Source organism: Piliocolobus tephrosceles, chromosome 4 (genome assembly GCF_002776525.5).
Source record: "Piliocolobus tephrosceles isolate RC106 chromosome 4, ASM277652v3, whole genome shotgun sequence".
Lineage (NCBI taxonomy): Eukaryota > Metazoa > Chordata > Mammalia > Primates > Cercopithecidae > Piliocolobus > Piliocolobus tephrosceles.
In genome coordinates this window covers 23,928,167-23,952,722 of record NC_045437.1, presented here as the reverse complement: position 1 = coordinate 23,952,722, position 24,556 = coordinate 23,928,167, and the positions used below count along the sequence as shown (strand labels likewise).

At 36.3% G+C, this 24,556-nt stretch overlaps 1 protein-coding gene across 1 annotated transcript in view; it reads right to left on the bottom strand.

Annotated features, from left to right (window-relative positions):
* LOC111546718 overlaps positions 1 to 24,556 on the bottom strand; it is a 76,184-nt gene that overhangs the window by 43,711 nt on the left and 7,917 nt on the right. The gene's annotated exons all lie outside the window — the stretch shown is intronic.

The window sequence follows — 24,556 nt, the reverse complement described above, 5'->3', positions numbered from 1 at the left end:
AACATAGCAAGACCTATCTTTGCAAAAAATAATATATATATATATATATATATATATATAGCTAGGCATGGTAATATGTGTCTGTAGTCTTAGTTGCTTAGGATGGTGAGGTGGGAAGATCCCCTCAAGCCTAGGAATTTTAGGTTACAAAGAGCTATGATCACACCACTGCACTCCAGCCTGGACAACTTAATGAGACTCTGCCTCTTGAAAAAAGTCCATTGTAAATACAAGACTCTTTATGCTAGCTCCATGTTAACCCAAGGAGAGAAATTAAAGCAGATACACAAACAAGAAAGAGATAGGAAACAAAGCTTATCACTATAGAAAACTACCAAATCACTAAGAGAAAAAGAGAGTAAAAGCAAAGTATCTATAAAACACCCATAAAACAATTAACAAGATGTCATGAGTAAGTCTTACATATCAATAATAATCTTAAATATAAAAAGATTATATTCTCCAATTAAAAGATTGGCTGCATAGATTAAAAATAAAAAAAAAAAAATAAGACTAACTATATGCTGCCTACAAGAGACCCACCTCAGGTTAAAGACAAAGTAGAGTGAAAGTGAAGGGATGGAAAAAGATATTCTATGTAATTGGAAGCCAAAAGTAAGGGATAGTATCCATACTTAGATAAAATAGACATTAATGTGAAAATCTGTAAAAATGGACAAGGAAGGTCATTATATGGTAATAAAGTGATCTATTCAACAAAAGGATCTGATAATTGTAAATATATATGCATCCACCACTGGAGCTCACAAATATATAATGCAAATAGTATTAGATCTAAAAGGAGTGAAAGATTGAAATATAGTAATAGTAAGGAAGGTTAATGGCTCACTTTCAACAATGAAGAGATCATCCAGACAGAAAATCAGCAAAGAAACATTCAACTTAAACTGCACTGTAAACCAAGTGAACCTAACAGATATTTACAGAACATTGTATTCAACAGTTGCAGAATACACATTTTTCTCCACTGCAATAAAACATTCTCCAGGATAGATTACATGTTAGGCCACAAAACATGTCTTAACAAATTTAAGAAGTTAAAGATTATATCACATGTATTTTCTGACCATGATATAAAACCGAAAATCAACAAGGACAACAAATTTCACAAAGAGCACATTCCTAAATAACCAATGGGTCAATAAAAATTTATTTGGGACATTTAAAAGAAAAAGATTATGGAGAAAAAGGAAAATGGGAATGTATTCTAACAGGAATTACAGGATGCAGCAAAAGCAGAGTCCTAAGAAGAAAGTTTACAGCACTAAATATCTACATCAAAAAAAGAGAATTCTAATAAACAATGTAACAATGCACCTCAAAAACTAGAAACACAAGAACAAACGAAACCCCAAATTGGTAGAGGGATAGAAATAATCAAACTCAGAGCAGAAATAAATAATATAAAAGCTAGAAAAAATTCAATGGATCAACAAAATGAATAATTGGTTCTTTGAAATCGTAAAGAAAATTAATAAACCTTTAGCTAGGCAAAAAAAAAAAAAAAAGAGAGAAGAGATAATATGAAAAATGAAAAAGTTGACATTACAACTGATAACACTGAAATACAAAGGTAATTAGATTATTATGAGCATTTGTCTACCAACATATTTGATAACAGAAGGAATGGATACATTTCTGGACATATACAACCACCAAGAGAAAATTATGAAAAATAGAAAGTCCGAACAGACCAATAAGGAGTAAGAAAATTGAATCAGTTATGTAAAGTTTCTCATCAAAGAGAAACCTAGGATCTGACAGCTTCACTCTTAAATTCTTCTAGACAGTTAAAGAACTAATAACCAACTGTTACAAACTGTCTCAGAAAATTTAAGAGAAGGAAATTTTTCCATACTTACTTTACAAGACTAGCCTTACCATGATACCAAAATCAGAGAAGAACACAACATAAAAAAGAAAACTACAAGCCAATATTCCTGATGAACATAGATGGAAATTTTTTTTTTAAATCACTAACTGTATTCATCAGCACATTAAAAATATCATTTAATATGATTAATTGGGATTCATCCTAGGATGCAGGAATGTTTCAACACAGGATATGCTGATAAAACCTTGCAACATATTAGGCACAGAAGGTATGGAGTCAAAACAGTTAAGGTAACCTGTGACAAGCCCACAGCTAACATCATACTAAATGGGAAAAAGCTGAAAACTTTTTTTCTGAGATCTAGAACAAGACAGGGATGCCCACTTTCACCATTCTTATTCAGCATAGTACTGGAAGGCCTAGGCAGAGCAATTAAGCAAAGGAAAAAAACAAAAATACATCCAAATTGGAAAGGAGGAAATCAAACTTTCTTGTTCGAGAATGACATGATCTTATATAATAAAAGCTCTAAATAGCCCAACAAAAAAACTTTTAGAACTAATTTAAAAATTCAGCAAAGTTTAGGATACAAAATCAATATTCTAAATTTAGTAGTATTTCTGTATATTAATAGTGAACTATCTGAAAAAGATACGAAGAAAACAATTCTATTTACAATTGCTACAAAAAATAAGATAGCTAAGAATAAACTCAATCAAGATAATGAAAGATCCCTACACTGAAAAGTATAAAACATTGAATTAAAAAATTGTACTGGACACAAATAAATGAAAAGATATCTCAGAACACTAACTGAAATAATTAATACTGTTAAATGGCCATACTACTCAAAGCAATTTATAGATTTAATGCAATTTGTATTCAAATACCAATTACATTCCACACACACACACACACACATCTTAAAATTTATATGGAACCACAAAACATCCTGAATTATCAAAGCAATATTAAACAAAACAACAAAGCTACTAAACAAAATCACACCACCTGACTTCAAAATACACTACCAAGCTCTAGTAAGCAGCATGGTACTGCCATAAAAACAGACACACAGACCAGTGAAACAGAGTGGAGAGCCCAGAAATAAATTCATGCACCTATAGTCAACTGATTTTTGACAAAAGTGCAAAGAACATGCACTGGAAGAAAATAGATTATGTACATGCAGAAAAATGGGACTAGACTAGTAGCTCTCACCATACACAAAGATAAAATCAAAGTGGATTAAAGACTTAAACATAAAACATGAAATTCTGAAACTATTAAAAGAAACATTGGGGAGAAGCTTCATGACATTGAACTGGACAGAATTTTTTAGATAGAAACACAAAAGCACGAGCAATAAAAGCAAAAATATACAAATGGGCTTATATTGGAGTAAAAAATTTCTGCACGGCAAAGGGAACAATTAATAGATTGAAGAGACAACCCACAGAATGGGAGAAAATATTTGCAAACCATCCATCTGATAAGGGGTTAATATCCAGAATATATAAGGAATTTAAACAAATCAATAGCAAGAAAAAATAGCCTGATTGAAAAATATGCAAAATATTTTAATAGACATATTTGAAATGAAGACATGCAAATAGCCAACAGGTGTATAAAAATGCTCAGCACAGCTAATCATCAGGTAAATGCAAATCTAAGCCACAATAAGACACCACTTCACTTCAGTTAGAATTACTATTATCAAAAAGAAAAAAAGAAAACAAATGGTGAGGATGTGATGAAAGGGAAATGTTACATATTGGTGGTGGGAATGTAAATTATACAGGCACTATGGAAAATAGTATTGATATGGACAGGAGGCAGCAGAGTGTGGTCCCTAGTGAGGGACCCATGGCCCTAAATGAGAGTAGCCGTTCCTGTTTTTGTGGCCAAATGTTGCCTTTTGGCCCACCACACCCCTCTATCCTGTACCCGTATAAATCTCAAGCTCCAGGAGCAGAACAGCAGAAGAGAGGCAGAACAGCAGACTGGAATGGCAGAGAAGGAGAGAAGTGAAGGAGCATCTGAACGTGGAAAGGAGTTTGGCTAGGGACAGCTAGAGAGGAGATCGGCGATGGCACTGCTAAACTCCAGGGAAAGATCATCTTCCCACTCCATCCCCTTTCTAACTCCCAATCCATCCCGCTGGAGCCACCTCCATCACTCAATAAAATCCCCACATTCACCATCCTTCAAGTGCATGTGCTCTGATTCTTCCTGGACACTGAATAAGGACCTGGGTACCAAGAGGGCAGAGTGTAAAATGCTGTCACCCTGACTCTCCACTGAGCTAATTTAACACTCAGCCATCCCTTAATGGCCGGGCTAAAAGAGCATTGTAATACACTCCCAGCTGCTACATGGGGCTGGGGCCCAAAAGCCCTCACCCTGGTTCCCGCACCTGCCCACCTGCATTCTCCCCCTCCCATAAGGGGTTTGAGTGTTCGGCAGTGGAGCAAGGGAGCTACACCCCTGTCTCAAGTCCCATACGGGAGTCAGGCAACTCTCCCATTTCATCATGAAAGTGCCTCAAAAATTTAAAAATGTCAATTGAGAAACAATGGACAAACCTGAGGGACATTATATTAAGTGATTCACTCATATGAGGAATCTGAAAAAACTAAAAAATGGATTTCATAGAAGTAGAGAATAGAATGGTTACCATAGACTAGAGAGGAGTTGGGGGGAGGAGGGGATCTAGAGAGGTTCGCCAGTGGGTACAAAGTTACAATTAGATAGGAAGAGTATGTTCCAACAGTCTATTGCACAGTGGGGCGTATGGTTTGCCATAAGGTATCATTTATTACACAACAGGTAGAAGACAAGAGTTTCATTGTTTTCACCACAAAGAAACAATAAATGCATGAGGTAGCAGATATGCTAACTAACCTGATTTGATCATTACACAATGTATACATGTATCAAAACATCAAATTTTATCCCAGAAATATGTACTATAAAATTTATCGATCGAAAAAATTAAAAAAGGAAGATAAAAAGCATAATTCATAAGCAGAAAAATATTCATTTGAATGTATTGAACCTAAAGATTTTATTCAAGGAATAAATCTATGCAATATATTCATTAATGCTTGAAATTCACATATTATATATAATACTGACAGTATCTGTAGAATGCAACAGAAAAACTGCATTGCAGTGCATAAGGGCACAGACTCAAGTCAGATTGCCAGTGTTCAAACACTGACTCACAATTTGTTAGGTTTGTGTCCTTGGCAAATTTCTTAACATTTTGTGTATTAGTTATTTGTTCCAGGGTTATTATGTTCATAGCATTTTTATGAATATTAATGAAGTTAGTACATGGAAAGTGATTAAAGCATCACCTGGAATACAATAAACTCTTAAGACATTTAAACTATGAATTTTAGTTTTATTATTTTTATTATAGTTTTCTATAATAACATGAATATCCAATTTAGATAATCAAAGATAAACTTACAATCCAGTAACATACATATGGGAGAACAAATAGTCATATAGGCACAGATATAATTAGGAAATTCATATACAGAGAAAAAAATGATCAATAATAAATGATGAAGAAATATTTTTACATTTACATATTCTTGGAATGAGAGGTAGTCTGTGTTTCTAGATTAATATGGTTTAATTAACAGACTTTTTAAGCTGTACATCATTGATAGGGAAGGAGATCTTAAATTGGATGGGATTACATCATTTAAAAATAATATGAACACTGCTTAGACTCACAAGTAATCAGAGAAATGCATTTTTCTTAAAAAGAGACTATATACACTTACTATATGAGTTGAAAATTTAAACGTTAAGTAACACTAAGTTCTGATGAGGATTTTGGAAAGCAGAAAGTATCCTGCACCTCTGGTGGGAGTGTAAATCTGTCAATGAATCTGGAAAGCCATTTGGAAGAACTTAATAAAAATAGTGATGTGTCTAATACAAGCCTCAGCCTAGATATATACCCAATATATACATTCAAAATAAATATATTGGGTATATATTTAAGGACATAAAAAGACTTAGACATTGGTACCTTTAGAGATTTTCTTTTTGGTATGAATGAGGATTTTGAAACCACCCAAATTTTCATCACTAGGGGAATATCAGACTCTATGGAATACAGTGAGCACCAAATGATGTATACATAGCAATGTGGACTGAACTAACACACATAATTATGTGTGAGAAAATCCAGAGTGAAAAAGATATAATGCAAAATATTCATGTTAATTAAACATACATGCACAGGCTAAACAACATAACTAAAGTCGTAAGTAGATGCTCAAGGACATGGAACATTTTTTGAGTATGACATCTACTGGTGGTAGGGGAAGAACAGGGAAGATTAAGGATAAAGTGTTTAAAAAAATAGATAAAATTGTTCATTTTTTTGCCCAGTGATGAAAATGTGCTATTAATGAGAAGATAGGTCCTGCATGATAAATTAGAATATAAATTCATGAGAAAGTGAGTGAATATTATGCTGGTTTGGGTCTCTAAATTCTGTTTTATCTGTATTTGGTTTGTTTCTGCAAAAGCACCTTTTTGGACCACTTTTATTCATTGTTTAAAATTTTATTTTCTAGAGTTCTTATCTCTTCACTTTATTCATCATTTTTAGAATATTCTAAAATAATACATTTTCAAATTTGCCTGTCAACTTTCATAAAAACATAATTGGTCTTTGATATTGCATTCAATTTGTAGATAAAAGGGGAAGCATTTGCCTGTTTGCATCATTGGATATTTTTATGCATGAACATCTTCTATTCAATGTTTATATTATAGTTTTTTAAGATACTATTAATATATTTTTTTCTGTAAAGGACCTGTAAACATATTGTATGAATTAGTGTTGATTCTGTGTAACATTTGTTTCTATTTTGATTCAAGAATGATTAAAATACTTTTTGTTACATTTTCCAATTTGTTATTAGGCAAGAAAACCAGATACTTTTGTACATTGTTTTCCAACAAACTTCCTGAAATTTTCTGGTGGTTTTAATAATTTTCCAGGTAACTTCATAGTTTTCTTTTGTGTAGTTTTAGGCAAATTAGATATTGAATGCAAGTAGTGTCGTTTCTTTTTTCACTTCTTATGCAATATTAAAGTCTGATTTTGTTCTGATAGTGTGTTTAATTTCTATCTGTTGTTTATAACATTTTTTGACCATACCATTTATTTTATTGTCACCCAATTGCTGGATCTATTTGATGTATATTTTCTATTACACTATACACTTAGCTGTTATGGGATATTCTCTATTTAACTATGTACATTATCCAGCCAATGTGTAAAAATGGAGGTTTTATTTCTGGATACTTCTATGCTTTAAAATGTTTAAAAGGTAGTGTACTTTTTTTTGAGTTATTATTGGAAATATCTCCGAGGGGACTAATTTGGTCAGATTTCATACTGTGGAATAGGCTATGAGTACCAATACAATTATCTTATGTATTTTTGTGGTTCATATATTTTGTATTTCTCAGAATATTTTGCAACTTTTTTCAATCTGTGCATCTTGTCAGCATTTAAATATTTATTTGAATATGTACATTATTATTAACTCTAGTTTGTTCTCTTAATGTTTTTAAATGTATGGCTAAACATTTTTTATCAAGATTGACTGTTTTGTGCAAGTTATTTACAAATTTTAGTATTGTTATCCATTTTATAAATAGATGTCTTAATATTTAGTAATTTACTTCAATATGTTATTTTCAAGTAAGTCCTCAACAAGAAAACTTATATTTTTAGTTTTGTACTTTTTTTGTAGAAAAACAGATTTTCTGTATCCCACATGTTTTGCTATTTTCTCTTTCCAAAAGTCTGTCTCTAAAGTCATTTTCCTTTCGTTCTCATAAGAATATATTTTTACTAAAAATATTAATTTGATATGCACTTTTTTTGTCATAGATGCCTAATTTTATTGCTTTGTGTTCAGGCCACATGGTTTGCAAAGAGGAAGATTTTGGAAATTGTTGAAGTTTATTTAGTTTATTTTGTAATCTAGCACATAGTGAAATTTTAGGTATGGTTTATGTATCTTTGAAAGGAGAATCAGTTATAGGCTTATCGAGTGCAAATTTATCTATAGGTGTTATATTGTTTATTCAAACCCATTGTACGTTGTTTCTTTTTCTTGGTTTCCAGGTCTCAGAAATCAACCTTTCTAAGAGACCTATATTAAAGTTTCTTAGATCCAACTTGGCTGCATTATTTTGTTTTAGATATTTTAAAAATATACAGCAAATAGCTGAATTTTGATTTTTAAAAAAGATTTTTATATTGAGTCTTTCACTTTTAGAAGTGACTTAATGAATTCATAATAATGGCAAATGTAGTGTTTTATTTGGCCCATGATTTTATTTATTTATTTGATTTTCTTCTTGCCTTGCTTTTGACGTGTTCATCTGGCTTTGCTTTTTAAAGTTTAAATCTTTCATATCTTGAGGTTTTATTATGACAAAAGCTTCAAGTGGGTATTTAAATGTTTTCATGTGTGTCATGTGGGCCATGTGTGTCAACACTATTTATTAATAATGTATTTTTTTCACTGGGTGTGGTTGTTCCTGCCTATAATCCCAATGCTTTGGAAGGCCAAGGCATGAGGATTACTTGCCAAGAGTTCAAGACCAGCCTGGTCAACATAGTGAGACCCTCCCTATAGATGCTTTAATTCAGCTTAAATTTATAAATAAACTTATGTATTTATAATCTTTACAACATTGAGAGTTTCTATCCAAGAAAAAAATGTATGTTTCTATTAATTAAAGTTTTCATTTTTTTCATATTCGGTTCCTTTTATATTATCTAGCATAAGTTTGGCAGATCGCTAGTTTGGCACTTATATTTTTACTGCTATTATAAATGGGATTTTTTCCTACATTTACATTCTTTAAAAACATAATTGTTAGTATTGAGAGCTAGAATTTCTTTTTCTTACTTATTGTATTCCTTCCATTCAGTGTGCAATTTATTTCAGAAATTTCTCAAAGTTTTTGTGCAGGCATGGATCATCAGAGAGATCCAAGTCTGGTGATTTTTGAAATTTGAATGTAAGACAAATTGAGGGAAAATGAGTTTGAAAATATTCATGAGTAACACATTTTAATTATGAACAATAGAATTAATATATACTGAAAAAGAAGAAGTCAGAACAAGAGGGTAAGTTGTGGACTCAGAGGTAAAAAGAGTTTCTGTGAATGTACTTGATCTAGAAATAGAGAAGGGAGTGATGGACATTTAAGGTGTAACTTTGGATTATAACCTAAGGAGAGGATAAGGAGGTTGCGTGAAGATAAGTAAGCAAAACAGCAAACTGATTCTCCGGGAGTTTGGTTGAATCATCTCTGTGAATGGTGTAGTTACTAAGGATAATAGCATAGTTACTAAGGTTGGGGACAAAAAGAAAGTCTGTCTCACGAAATTTCTAATTGTTTACCTGAATTATTTTCACAGGTTTAACAGACATCAAGTATAATTTTATAAAAATGTTATTTTTGCATGTTTCTTATAAATATTATATCTTTTATATTTTTCTGAATTAATTATACTAAAAATCATCATTGACAGGTTTTATTATTATAATTATAGATTGTTCATAATAGAAATACTTCTACTCTAATTTTATTTTTCATCATTTTTAATAAGAGGGTTTTTTTTTTTTTTTTTTTTTTTTTTTTCTGAGTCTCGCTCTATTGCCCAGGCCAGAGTGCAGTTGGAGGATGTCAGCTCACGGCAACCTCCTGGGTTCAAGCGATTCTCCTGCCTCAGTGTCCCTAGTAGCTGGGATTGGAGGTGTTCGCCACCACACCCGGCTAATTTTTGTATCTTTAGCAGAGATGGGGTTTCCCTATGTTGGCCAGGCTAGTCTCGAAGTCTTGACCTCAAATGATCTGCCTCCCCCGGCTTCCCAGTGTGCTGGGATTACAGGCATAAGCCACTGTGCCCAGCCAAGAAAAAAATTTATTCAAACATTGATACAGATTTATTTCATAACGTGTTACTACTGTCTATTCATGAAGTTTCTAATTGAAACTTTAAGAAATGAAAATTTCTCAAATATATATACACATTGTGTGTGTGACCTGTGCATTATGTTCTTTCCCTCTACTCTAATGTAGTCAAACTCTTTTAATGTGTAGAACAATTACATAAGTTTACATGTACAACTACAGACACTTAAGTGGACACAAATATGCATATGCATGCATGTATATGTAATGTACCATATGCATTTATATATATATATATATATACTGATAGTGATTGCACAACCTATACTTCTTAATCTGCTTTGGCAACCGATATTAATCCTCAAGAGAAGCAAAATGGCAGACAGGCTGTGAAACAGTCTAACATAATTCACCAGACTGATTGCTGGTCAATTCGAGAAGCCGTCAGCTTGAACAGTTCATTTCATTAAATTACCAACAAATTGTCCAGTTTGTTTAATTTGAACATTGCTAGATGGATGTTTTCTAAAACCTGAAAAAATTGAAAACTGAGGTCTAATTACCATTATGACTAAAATATATTAGTTTTGTAACTGGCAAAATACCTTCTGCACTATCCTATGAAAATGCTCTATGTCACAGATTCTGAATTATACAATTTAGAAAATACTGAAAAATGACACAAACATCAAATAGAAAAATGCAATAATGCCAAATATCAACAAGTAAATATTGTGTACATGTTAGTAAAATGTTTTAAAGCTAAGTTATAATATAGATTTCAAATATTTCTAGTTCTTATGCAAAAATAATTAAATTGAAATATATGCAATATCCAAATACAGAGCACATCTTTGATAATTATCTATAATTTTTCTCTTAAAATAATTACATAAAGATAAAACATCATTCAGACCTGATTGAGGGTAATGAACATTTTCTTTCTATCCTGCACTGCATCTGTTTATCCTATACTGATCTAAAACAAGAGATTCAGAAATCCAAGAACTGTCCCCTGATTTTGGCTCAGAAACTTAAGCTGTCAGAATGAAAGAGGATTCAGGTTTTAGCAAAATCGGCATTGTACTTGAAGATTAGCCATTAGCTTCAAATACTTGCCAGGAGCAGCAGCTGGCCTTTAAAAGCTTCACATGCTCATTTCATTTCTGCTCATTGATTTATTCAAAGTGGGTGAAGAAGAATAAACAATAAAGAAGGATGAAAGTACTTTCACGCTGGTTTTACTCTATTGGAGCTAATTGTGTTTTTGTCATTCAAGGATCAGTCAGTTTAAAAATAGTAATTAGGCCGGACGCAGTGGCTCAAGCCTGTAATCCCAGCACTTTGGGAGGCCGAGATGGGCGGATCACGAGGTCAGGAGTTCGAGACCATCCTGGCTAACACGGTGAAACCCCGTCTCTACTAAAAAATACAAAAAGCTAACCGGGAGAAGTGGCTGGCGCCTGTAGTCCCAGCTACTCGGAAGGCTGAGGCAGGAGAATGGCCTAAACCCGGGAGGCGGAGCTTGCAGTGAGCTGAGATCCGGCCACTGCACTCCAGCCCGGGCGACACAGCGAGACTCCGTCTCAAAAAAAAAAAAAAAAAAAAAAAATAGTAATTAATATTTTGAGTCATATATCAGAAACTTCCTTAGACAACAAACTTCATATTCCATGTGCTGCACACATGTACATATGTATAAGTATGCATGTGTATATATGCATATGTGCAAGCATTCCTGCATGCATATATACATATATATTGTAAGGAGTCATAGTTAATCTCACAAGTAGAGATACTGTATTCAATGCATAATTTATAGTCCTTCTCAAATATATCCCAAGATTATATAGCTTAACAATATGCACAGACGGTGATAACTATTGTAACTGGCTGTCAACATGATTTTAATACATTATTTTTTAAATAAGCACTGAGGAATTAAGTGCATTAACTAAGGTCATCTTTCCATACCCCAAATGTTTTATTCATCATCGTATTCTCTTTATCACTCACTCAGATGGTCAGCGGTAATAACTTATAGTGATAAAGCTCCTTTTATTTCATATAATATGACAATAAGTCAATATATTATAATTTAAAAAGTCTGAGAGTACCACCAGGATGTTAACGGGATTAAAATATTCCTGTCATTTCAGGAGTTGTAGAGTTAGAAATGTTTAATATGGGAAAGAGCATTAGTATTCACGTTGTTGCTGGACTATGATGGGAAAGAGGTTTTGCTTTGAGAAATTTCTTACTCCCAAGGGTTTAAAACTTCTTCATAAGAATGGGAGTTGGGAGAGAGATTTAGATTCACTTCTAGGTAAGTTCATTCTAACAGTAATACAACAGAAAAATGCAATACAAATATGAACAAGTAAATATTGTCCAAAATTGAATTAGAAGAGTTGCAATGTAGGCAGTTTCCTCTCTATACAAGTGTTCAAGGATAGAGCTGGGGACTACACAGAGGATTCAAGAAGCAGCTAAGTAGCTGTCCATGTTTACTACCCTTCAGATGATCATCCATTAAAAAGTTAGAACGTTTCTAAAAATGCCAGACTTTATATGAGTGGGAGTTAACAGAAATATTTTGGAATAACCTAAACACTTTTGCACCATCTCCCCTTTACTTAGTGATATTTGACTTTATACTTCCAAATCATATGGTTTAATTTGCCATAGATGTTACTCCAAGTGGCAGTGTGTTGTCTTAAGAAGCAGGAAATATGCAAATTCAAGAAGATATCTGCAGTGCTTTTAACAAATCTGTGAGTTGAATAAATTTTAAAATCATTAAAAATGAAGTGAGAAAAGTTCTTCCTCTCACAGGATTTATCATTATGGAACATCTGGCATTTAGAATACAGATATTAAAATAAAAATTCATGAAATTTTACATTATTCACAATGTATAATTGATCTGTCTCGGCAGATTTTTCAAGTTAGCCATTCTTGTTTTTCCTTAAAAACACATATTTTATATGACCCAAACATTTTATATTACATTAGAAATACATTGAAATGAGAGCGATATTACGCACTTTCAAAGAAAATTAAAAGCACCTTTATGGTATTAGAAAATCAAGTGAAGAAAAACTAAAATTATATCATATTCCTAGTAGGCAAATACAATAAACCAAAATATCTTCACCAGTTTAATCATTTTCTAAAACATGTTTTCTTCTTTCTTAGGGAAGCAGCTGTGTGGTTGTCATATAAATGTGGCTTTTGAAAAACAAAATGCATAATGAGTGGTCATTAAGGAAGTAAGGTTATTCTGCACACATGCCAGTCCTTTCCATGCGTGCATACAGAGGAATCTAGACTAATAGCAAGAATAGAAACATTACAGTTTGAGGGCTGTGAAAGATAGTACAATCATAACTTAGAGTAGATTTTCTTCAAAGTTCTTAATTATAGGTCACTTAGGTGGTGAGACAGATGGTAAAATGGTTAAAGTAGATAACAAGACACAAAGACAGGTGGCAGAGATGCTAAGAACATTTTTTTTTTTCTAAGATGATGTCAGTCTTAGCACTCTGTGACATTGGGACTCCTAGGGCAGGATCATGGGTGGGGTCACTACTAATTTTAAATCATTTAAGAACTGATCATTTGACTCAAGTGAAACAATCAATTATGTTCATTATCAACTTGAAAGAACATGCTGAAGTACATTAAATTGTCTTTTGTAAACAGAATAATATTCCTGCATGCCTTTGAAAGTTTATTAAGGAAGGGACAGCCTAAATTGTATGTGTAGTAAGACTAATAATAACAATACCAAAGCTTTGGAGAAATCAATTTATATTAGCCAAGAAATTTTTAAACACAACATATACCAAGATACATATTTTTTAATTCATACAGGAAACCGTCTCATGATCCATTTCTGTTGGCATGACTCCGCTCAGAGATGAAAGGAGAAGGGTAGAGGCTGGCATTTAACCTTGAAAGGAGGAAATAGAACTCCCTCTGTGAACTGACTACAGAGAATGTAAAAGGGTAGAAACGGATAAAAAGATTTCGGAGCAATAAAAGCACTAGCAACCATAAGAGCAGAAACACAACAAAACACCTCTGTTAGGATTATTTAACAAATATTTATTTTACAAATATTTACAAAAATGTCACATTCTGTTTTACTTACAAGCAGTGGATTAAATAGAGATAAATAGACTAACCATGTCTAAAACTTTGAGAACTAACTATTCTCTGGAATGATGTGAGAAGTTTGTAATTGCTCCAAATTCCACTAGAATGCCATTGCAACACTTCAGCACAGCGGTAATTTATATACACAGTTTTAGAGAATAGATGGTTCTTTTGTGTTGTAGAATCCAGACTCCTTGACCTGTCTATGTGTCTCTTCTTTGAACAACAATAATAATAGCAAAATGTATTATAGGTTCATGATAGAAGCACTCAAGAATCATTTGAGTATTATATCACTAAAAGTGGTGTAAGTTGGCATTAGAGAGGTAAGAAAATCAGATGGGCCAAATAAATGACTTTATAAGGATGGGAAAAAGCATGACTCGAGATGCTTTCTCTACCCGAGATGTCCATTAAATTGATTTTTAAAAAGGCAATGGCATTGTTATCTTTTTATTCTTGAGTAATACCCATTTAAGGAAAACACAGGACAAAGGGTAAAAAACAAAATCCTTTTTTCTTTATTTATTTAAGAAAAAATATGGCCTATTCCTAACAGTTTATAATACCTTCTGGGTGAAACACTTAATGGACTTAATAAGGATCAAAGAAATGCAATGAATTCCCTTAAAAAACTACAGTGCAATTTATCTCCTAAAATAAAATATATAAGAATAAATCCTTTAAAATTCAAATTAAAAGTAATGCAAATTTCACTGGACATATTGCAGTATGGCTAACTTGGAGGAATATTTTAGCATTATTATCTTGGAAAAAGCTAAGAAGTAATATAGATTCATATAGTTTTAATTTTTGCATCTATGTCATAGTAAATAAATTTTTGCATCTATGTCATTAGTAAATTAGGTCTCATTAATAATATGAAAATACTATAAAACTGCTAACCAATTAGAAGCATCTAATAATATATACTCAGAACTTTTGAAAAGGAACCTCTAATAAGTTCTCAAAATGGAACATAATGTTAAATGTTTTTCTTTATTAATATATCCAGGAGATCCATATTACAGAAAAATAACATATCAATTCATAGAAATAACAACCTCAAATATAAGCATTAGTGTAACCTAAGGGAAGCATCCAGCTACTCTGTATTGGTAGAGTCATACTGGTTGTTTAAGGGTAGTGTCTCTTCTGATTAAGTAGTGTCTCTGCTCAAATAGTTGTTATATATTTTAAATATCTCTGCTAAATTGGCTAATAGGTATCATGAAATGGTAGAAAGATTTCATCTCTGTTATGTGGAATTTCAATGGACAGCCTCCTATCTTCTGTGAATGCAAGATGTTAGATAGTGGAATTGTGAGGAACATTATACTATGATCAACTACAGGACCTTTTTTTCAATATAGTTATAATTCATACTTAAAGCAAGTATGTTCAATAAAGGCATTCCATGCTTGTCCAATAGAAGCCACTCAGTTATCTTGGTGGGTGAATAAAATGTTACATTTTGAAGTTTAGAAAAGAAAAGAAAACCAAAAGAGTTTTCACTCCTACACCAGAAAAAAAGCTCCAGAGTTACCAACAAAGCCCACCAAGATTTTCTTCAATAGTAGAATATGCATACCCCAAACCTTGGCAAACATTTGATTGAGATGCCATAATTCCAAAGCACTGCCTATGGTAAAAACAATTTAATGCAAAATTAACCATAGCAGTCATCCCACTTATCTTTGTAACAATATCAGTAATACTACTGATCAAAATGTTGCTAGTAATATGAATGTTAAAGATCATGCTATTAAGGTTTCAGATGGAAATGAGGAAGATGGAAGATGCATTAGAAACTGGAGGAAAGACTTTGTTGTAAAGTGGTAGAGAACATGGCTGGATTATTTTCTACTATTGATAGGAAAATAAAACTTGTATGTACTGAATGTAGATATTTCATATGAAAAAAATTCCAGGCAAAGTGTGGAAAACACTGCGTGGTTTCTTCTTGTTGCTTATAGTATGATGCAAGAGAAAAGATAAGTTAAGGAATGAATTGTTACACAACAAACCAGAACTTGAAGATTTAAACAATTCTCAGCCTATGCGTATTGCAAGAAATGAGAAACTGTGCCCTAGAGAGAACACCAAGGGTGCAGCTGTACAACTCTTTGCTAAAAATATTAAGTGATTTATGGAGTCAATTAATCATCTCAGCAGAAAGACTGCCAGCTTGATCTGAAGGGTACAGAGATGGGAAAGAAGTGAATTAAGGCTGTTGGACATCTGGGATTCTAGAGGCAGGTTGTGAGCTGACAGCAATTCCCTGCAAACGTGTCTTATTGTTAAAACAAAAAAGGGAAGAAAAACCCTCAGGGTATTTCAGAGGGCATTGGGACTGCCACTGCCACCATGGGGACAGAATGCACTGGCTCAGGGAGTAGGAAGTGGGGTCATTGTCCATAACCAAAAGATAGTTACACCATTTTATTCTGGAAATAGACAACTTTCTGTCTGAATTAGCAGGCTTATAGATGGAGAGAAAATTTGTCTCTGATGAATCATGCCTCAAGTCTCTACCATAACTGAGTTGCATGATTTAAAACATATTTTGGAGTTAGAAATGATGGTGGAGTGGGTTAAGATTTTTGAGGGTGTGGGGATGGAATAAATGTATTTTGCATGTGGAAAAGAAATAAAATTTTGGGGGGTCAGAGGGTAGACTCTTATAGATCAAATAACGGCTCCTCCAAAAATATATGTTGAAAAGTCCCAAGCCCCCAATATCAGAATTTGACCTTGTTAATAGGGTCAGGGAATATGTAATTAGTCAAATGAAGATGAGAACTTCTTATGCAATGTGACTGATGTTCTTATAAGAAGACATTTGAAAACAGAGATACACTGGAAGAATGCCATGTGATGACCAAAGCAGAGATTAGAGCCATGTAGCTGCAAGCCATGGAACATCAAAGATTGTTGACAAAGCATCACCAGCTTTAAAAATGACAAAGAATTCCCCCACAGATTTGAGGGCAACATGACCCTGCTGAAACCTTGATTTCAGACTTTTAGGCTGCAGAATTGTGAGACAACGTATTTTTCTTTAAGCATCCTAATTTGTGACTGTTAATGGCAATCCTTGGAAACTAATATATCTGGCTAAGAAAATGTTTACCTAATTAAAACCAATGTTAAGGTATTCTATTCCATACTTGTTAGACTCCTGGAAAAACTGTTTGTTGTGTTGATTTTTGTTTCACAATAATAAAAGCACATAATTAGTATGTGGGATACATTTTCCTTTTTCTATGATGTTTGTACACTAATGTAGTCTTTTAAAAGCCTTAATTACTGTACTTACGTGAAGAAAGATCCCATAAACAAAACATAGCCCTCTTTAAAATGTTTTAGATTGTGACATGACCACTGAAGACACAATTTTTCCTACACAAATTTTTAAACTGATATAAAGAGAAGATGAATTAGTCATATCTGAAATTGTCTATCTACAAATTATTTCTGTTAACAAAGACCAATAATAGAACAATGTAACCTAGGCCTTCATTTTTCTTTAAAATTGCCTACTAACTCTTGGGTCTTTATTTAAATATTTGCTGAATGAATGAACGATTGAATTAATATATGAATGCAGGTAAAATAAATAAGAAACTAATATTATAGTAATGAAATTGGGTTCAATATCTGTTTTCATAAAATATAGAAGGAGAAGATTAAGATAGAGAATTTATAAGTTTTTTGGGTAATAAAATATTGCTTAAGATGTAGAGAGGGATTCATTATTATTTTGTGTCCAGAACTGGTTCCTTCCAGTGGGTTCTCGGTCTAGGTGACTGCAGAAATGAAGCTGCGGACCCTCATGGTGAGCATTATATTTCTTTTTCTTTCTTTTTTTTTTTTTTTTTTGAGACGGAGTCTTGCTCCGCGCCCAGGCTGGAGCGCAGCGGCGGGATCTCAGCTCACTGCAAGCTCCGCCTCCCGGGTTCACGCCATTCTCCTGTCTCAGCCTCCCGAGTAGCTGGGACTACAGGCGCCAGCCTGGTCGCCTGGCTAGTTTTTTTTTTTGTATTTTCTATTAGAGACGGGGTTTCACCGTATTAGCCAGGATGGTCTCCATCTCCTGACCTCGTGATCCGCCCCTCTCGGCCTCCCAAAGTGCTGGGATTACAGGCTTGAGCCACCGCGCCCTGCCGAGCATTATAGTTCTTAGTGTCCGGAGTTTGTTCTTTCAGATGTTCAGATGTGTCTGGAGTTTCTTCTTTCTGGTGGGTCTGTGGTCTGGCTGACTTCAGGCATGAAACCACAGACTTTTGCAGTGAGTGTTACAGCTCTTAAAGGTGGTGCATTCGGAGTTGTTTGTTCCAGGTGGGTGCTTCTACAAGATTTCCCTTATCACTTACTGAATACTCATTGGGTCTTTTTCCCTTAATCGCCTGGGAGGAACCATCTATCCTCCTGTCCTTAAAGGAGTTTCTCCTAGATCTGGTTGGACCTTTGTATGGTAATTAGTTAAGATTTAGATCCCCTGTTAGGAAACCTGTGGGGTTAAGGATTTTTGATAGCAAGGCTACGGGTAGTCAGTGCCCTCACTGCTTTTGGGCTACGCCCTTGTTTACACTGACAACAAGGTAGTTTTGGAGTGTTACAGGGTTACAGAGAAGACCTTCAATTATCAATCATAGGTTTTAAATTTACCCTGGCCTTAAAAGGAATAGGGTACACTATTTTTTTCTTTACTACTTTCATCTCTCTTTATTTCTCTTCTTCTTTGTCTCTCTTTCTGACTCCCTCTTTGTCTCTTCCTCTCTTTGACTTTCTGTCTCTATCTCTTCCTCTTTCTGTCTCCTCTTTGTCTCTGTTTCTTCCTCTTTCTCTGACTTTCTGTCTCTTTCTCTCTTTCCTTCAGTATTTGACTTTGTCTCTCTTTCTCTTTCTTTCTCTCTTTCTGTCTCTTTCTCTTTCCTTTCTGCTGGTCTTTCCCTGCCTCTGCCAGCTGCTTATGCTGCTGTTCTCCCCTCTCCCTCCCTTTTTGATGGCTTCAGCAGTGTAAGACTGCCACCTCCTTGAGTTTTTCCATTGCATGCAATAACTCCTTGTGATATTTAATGAGGATATCCCCAGAGGTTAGGAACTCCCTTTCTGTACATATTGCAGCATGGGCATATAGGGTTAGAGAAGCATACTTGCTTTTTTTTTTTGAGACGGAGTCTTGCTCTGCCGCCCAGGCTGGAGCGCAGTGGCCGGATCTCAGCTCACTGCAAGCTCCGCCTCCCGGGTTCCCGCCATTCTCCTGTCTCAGCCTCACGAGTAGCTGGGACTATTTTATTCTTTTTTCTTTTCCAGTTCTAAGGCTCAGGTAAGTGCCACTAGTTCTGCTAACTGGGCACAGGTCCCTGGGGGAAGAGGCTTACTTTCAAGTATGGTTATATCACTAACCATGGCATAACCTGCCCTTCATATGCCGTTCTCCACAAATGAACTTCCATCGGTATATGGGTTAAGGTCAGGATTAGCTAAGGGGACTTTTAAGAGATATCTCTGGCAGCGTAAGTCTGGACTATAATTTGTTGGCAGTCATGCTCGATTGGTTCCACATCCTCTGGGAGAAAAGTGGCAGGGTTGAGGGCCATGCATATACTTATTTGAAGCACTGGTCCCTCAAAGAGTAGTGCCTGGTATCTAAGTAGGCGGTTGTCTGATAGCCATAAACGTCCTTTGACAGCTTGTATGCCATTTACGTCCTGAGTAGTCCAGAGAGTGAGATTCTTTCCTTGTATTATTTTGATAGCCTCTGACACTAAGATGGCCACCACCACACCTACCCTTAAACAGTGAGGCCACAAGTCTGAGTAAGGACTCCAAGAGCTATCCCTGCTCTCTCTGTGGTATATAAAGAGAAGTTTTGTCCTGTGGAAAGGCTTAAAGGTGGAGCTTGTACTAGGGCCTGCTTTAAGGTTTTGAAGGCTGCTTCTGCCTCTGGTTCCCATTCTACTAGATGAGTATTTGCTCTCTGGGTCTCCTTGATTACAGTATAGAGGGGCCTGGCTATCTCACTGTATCCATGGATCCATAGTCGGCAAAAGCCAGTGATTCCAAGGAAGCCCCAGAGCTGTTTTAATGTCTTAGTGTGACGATAAGCCAGTATAGGCTATATTTGTTCCTTGCTGAGGACCCTGGTCCCTCTGGCTAAGATTAGGCCTAGACATTTGACCTGCTATAGGCAAAGCTGGGTCTTCGATCTAGACGCCTTATACCCTTGATTAGACAGAAAGTTCAAGAGATCTAGAGTGGCCTGCTGGCATGAGGTTTCCGAATTGGTAGCCAAAAGTAAATTATCCACGTACTGAAGGACCAGAGTGCCTGGACTTAAGAATTGGCCTAACTCTTGGGCCAGTGCCTGACCAAACAGATGAGGGCTATCCCTAAACCCTTAGGGCAAGACAGTCCACGTAATTTGGGACGTGTGGTTTGTGCAATCCTCAAAGGCAAAGAGAAACTGGGAGTCAGAGTGCAGGGGAAGACAGAAGAAGGCATCCTTGAGGTCCAGAACAGCGAACCATTCTGCTTCTTCTGGTATTTGAGAGAGCAAGGTATAGGGATTGGGTACAACTGGATATAGAGGAATTACTACCTCATCGATGAGTCTAAGATCTTGCACTAGTCTCCACTGACCAGTTTTTGTACTCCTAGAACTGGGGTGCTGCAGGGACTGCTGCATTTCCTTACTAAACATTGAGCCTTTAAATGTTTAACAATATCCTGTAATCCTTTATGAGCTTCAGGCCTTAAGGGATATTGCCTTTGATAAGGAAAAGTGGTGGGGTCTTTTAGCCTGATTTGGACTGGGCAAGCATTTTTTTGCCCTTCCAAATTGTCCTTCCAATGCCCAGACTTCAGGGCTGAGTCCTCCCTCAAGTAGGGGACAACAAATGGGTAACTTATTCCCCATATTTGTGTAGAGAATAGCTCCAGCTTTGGCTAATATATCCCTCCTTAATAAGGGTGTGGGCCTTTCAAACATAAGAAGAAAAGCCTGTGAAAAGAGCAAAGTCTCCCAATTATAAATGAGGAAGTGAGAGAAATACCTGGTTACAGGCTGTCCCAGAATTCCTCAGATAGTAATGGACCTTGAGGATAGTCGTCCAGGACAGGACACTAACACTGAGAAGGCTGCGCCAGTGTCCAGGAGGAAGTCAATTTCCTGGCCCTCAGTGGTTAAACAGCTCACTGAGGGTGACAACATGAGCTGGCACTTGCCCTGGGCATCTTCAGTCCTGTTGTTGGATCATCTGTTTGGGGGCTTCTGGCCCAGAGAACCTTTGCCTCTGGGGCAATGTGCCTTGCAGTGATTGCCTTGGTATAGTGGACATGGATGAGGGAGTGGCTTATTTATCACTGGACAATCTTTTTTAAAGTGTCTTTCCAAACTACACTGGTAACAAGCCCCACCAGATGATGGGCCTGCTCCATTTTCTGTCATCTCTGAACCACCAAGGTTTATTTGTCTGAGGGCCATGACTAAGGCTGCAGCCTTTCTCTGATCTCGCTTTTCCTTTTGGGCCTGTTCCTCTTGGTCCCTATTATAGAACACGGAGGTTTCCAGGTTTAATAATGCCTCCAGATTTTATTCAGGGTCCAGAGCTCACTTTTGGAGCTTTCTTCAGATATCTGCAGCTGATTGGGTAATAAACTTATCTTTTAGAATCAATTGACCCTCTAGTGAGTCAGGTGACAGAGGAGCATATTTTCTTAAGGCCTCCTGTAGTGGCTTGAGGAAGGTTGAAGGATTTTCTTCCTTTCCCTGAGTTATGGTGGACATCATTGAATACTTTATGGGCTTTTTCCTAATTCTCCTTAGTCCTTCTAGAACACAGGTGAACAGATGTTTATAACTTCAGTCTCCATGATGTGAGTCAAGGTCCCAGTGGGGATGGCCTGCTGACCAGTAGGGAATTTGTCATTTTCTTCTGCTGTCATACTATCATTTACTTGATTAAGATACAAGGTATCTCCAAACTCTCAGGCTGTAGCTAAAGCCACATTCTTTCCATTAAAGGCCAGGGTTTGATCTAACAATAGTATGACATCTCTCCAAGAGAGATCAAAGGTTTGTCCTAGACCCTGTAGGACATCTATATACCTATCAGGATCAACTGAAAACTTCCCCAGGTCTACCTTGCTCTGCTTTAAATCAGAGGGAGAAGGGGGCATGTACTCAGGTTGAGTCAAATTCCCCTCCCCCTACAGCTTGAAGGGGACATAACCAATAGCCCAGGGCTTTTTGTGGTCCTTTGGCAATTTCTTTGCTTGTTTCCTTCTGGGTGGGGGAGATTAGAGGAGGCTTATCATTAATAGGAAGGGTAGCTATAGGGTGGCTAGGATATGGGCGTAAGCTGAGAGGTCCTCCAGTGGGATGTAAATTGCAAGCTTTGCATAGTTGCGTATTCTCTTTCAATGAAAAAAAAGCTTGGACATAAGGTATTTCACTCCATTTGCCTTCCTTCTTACAGAAAAGGTCAATCTGCAGGATAGTATTGTAATTTATACTTCCCTCAGGTGGCCATTTGTCCCCATCAGAAAGAGAATATTGAAGCCAGGCCATAGTGCAGTAAAAAGTGAACTGCCTCTTTTTCAGGGTTTGTCAGTCAAATTGGTCCCAATGTCTTAGGATGCATTTCAACGGTAAGCCTGTTGATACCTGAGTGTTTCCTATCTGAAAGACAAAACCACCCACGGTTTTGGTTTGTTTCTACTCCCCGCCCAACAATGCGCAATGGTCCCTGAACCCTGCTGATTGGGATAGTTGCACTCACTGATGCACCAGCAGAACACCTCTTGCCCAAGAACCTGCAACAGTCCCTGGACCCTGCTGATTGGAATAGTTGTGTTTACTGATGCAGCAGCAGAAATACCTCTTGCCCAAGAACCCACAATGGTCCCTGGACCTTGCTGATTGGAATAGTTATGCTCACCCACGCAGCAGCATAAACACTAGTTTTCCTCCTAGACCACAAGGAGGACTGAGGAAGGTTGGATTTAGTGATCCTTACTGAAGCATTCTTGAAAACCTGTTAGAGTCCTAAGCATTCTCCTGTTAGTACTTGGACCTTACCCCTGTTCTGTGAAGATGTTATGCCCCAAAAATGAAGTGGAGGGCCATATCCTGAGGGAGGCAAGGGATCTCCAGGGTTGGAAGAGTGATGCCTTTTGTCCTTACTTATATGAATAGGAAATATACCATTTCTGAAGCTCCCCCTATCCTAGCTTCAGGAATAGCTTCTGTTCGGCCTGCTAGTCTGAGGAAGGATCCTAAAATTCCAGACAGTCCCCTGTACAATGGGGCTTTGGGCAAAAATTATGTCTTTCTGATTGGTGAGTCCGGGTGCCTAAAGAAGGTAACAGAGTCCTGAAGTTTATACTAGAAATCATTCTTATAGGAGAAACTAGAAAAGCACCAGAGAAAGGGAGTGATTTTTAGAAGCAAGACTAACTTCGGAGAAGAGAGGAGGGAGGAAGTTTGTCTGACAGGCGTTAGGACACAGCAGGCAAGGGTCAGGATAGCTAGGATAGATGAGTGAGTCTCACTTGGGTGACATGACTTTGAGAATTCTGCTCATGGCCACAGGGTCAACCAACTTGTTGTCAGGACCCCAGAGCTGAATGGCTTTCCTCTCTGTCAACCCTCAGCTCAGCCCAGAAGTATAGGAAAAGTGGAAGCTGGTTCCAAGCAAACCAATGCTCCCAAATCCGAAGAGTCAGGGGTTGTCAGTTCTTTCTCAGAAAGCCTGACACCCATGTCTTTAGTCCGGCGGCCGCACTAGTTACTTTTAACTGACTGAGAGGTGCCTGGTATTTAGCCCCCGAATTCTAAGGAAAAATAGGACAGAATCGCAAGTGAAAGGGGTCCGATGATACTCACTGCTTGACGATAGGTGATAGTCCAATCTGGATTGTCAGAATGCGTCTGGAATTGGTTCCTTCCAGTGGGTTCTTGGTTTTGCTGACTTCAGGAATGAAGCCACAGACCCTCATCATGAGTGGTACAGCTCATAAAGGTAGTGAGGACCCAAACAGTGAGCAGCCTGCAAGATTTATTGTGAAGAATGAAAGAACAAGAGTGAAACAACAAAGCTTCCACAGTGTGGAAGGAGACCCGAGCGGGTTGCCGCTGCCGGCTCCGGCGGCCAGCTTTTATTCTCTTATTTGGCCACATCCACATCCTGCTGATTGGTCCATTTTACAGCGAACTGATTGGTCCATTTTACAGAATGCTGATTGGTCCATTTTACAGAGTTCTGACTGGTGCATTTATAATCCTTTAGCTAGACACAGAACACTGATTGGTGCATTTTTACAGAGTGCTAATTGGTGCATTTTACAATCCTTTAGCTAGACGCAGAGCACTGATTGGTGTATTTTTGCAGAGTGCTGATTGGTACATTTGCAATCCTCTAACTAGACCGAAAAGTTGTCCAACTCCCCACTTGGCCCAGGACGTCCAGCTGGCTTCACCTCTCAGTTTTGCCTCTAACTTTACTGTATTTATATAAATAATATACTTGGAGAAGGAAGCATTTTTAGGAGTAA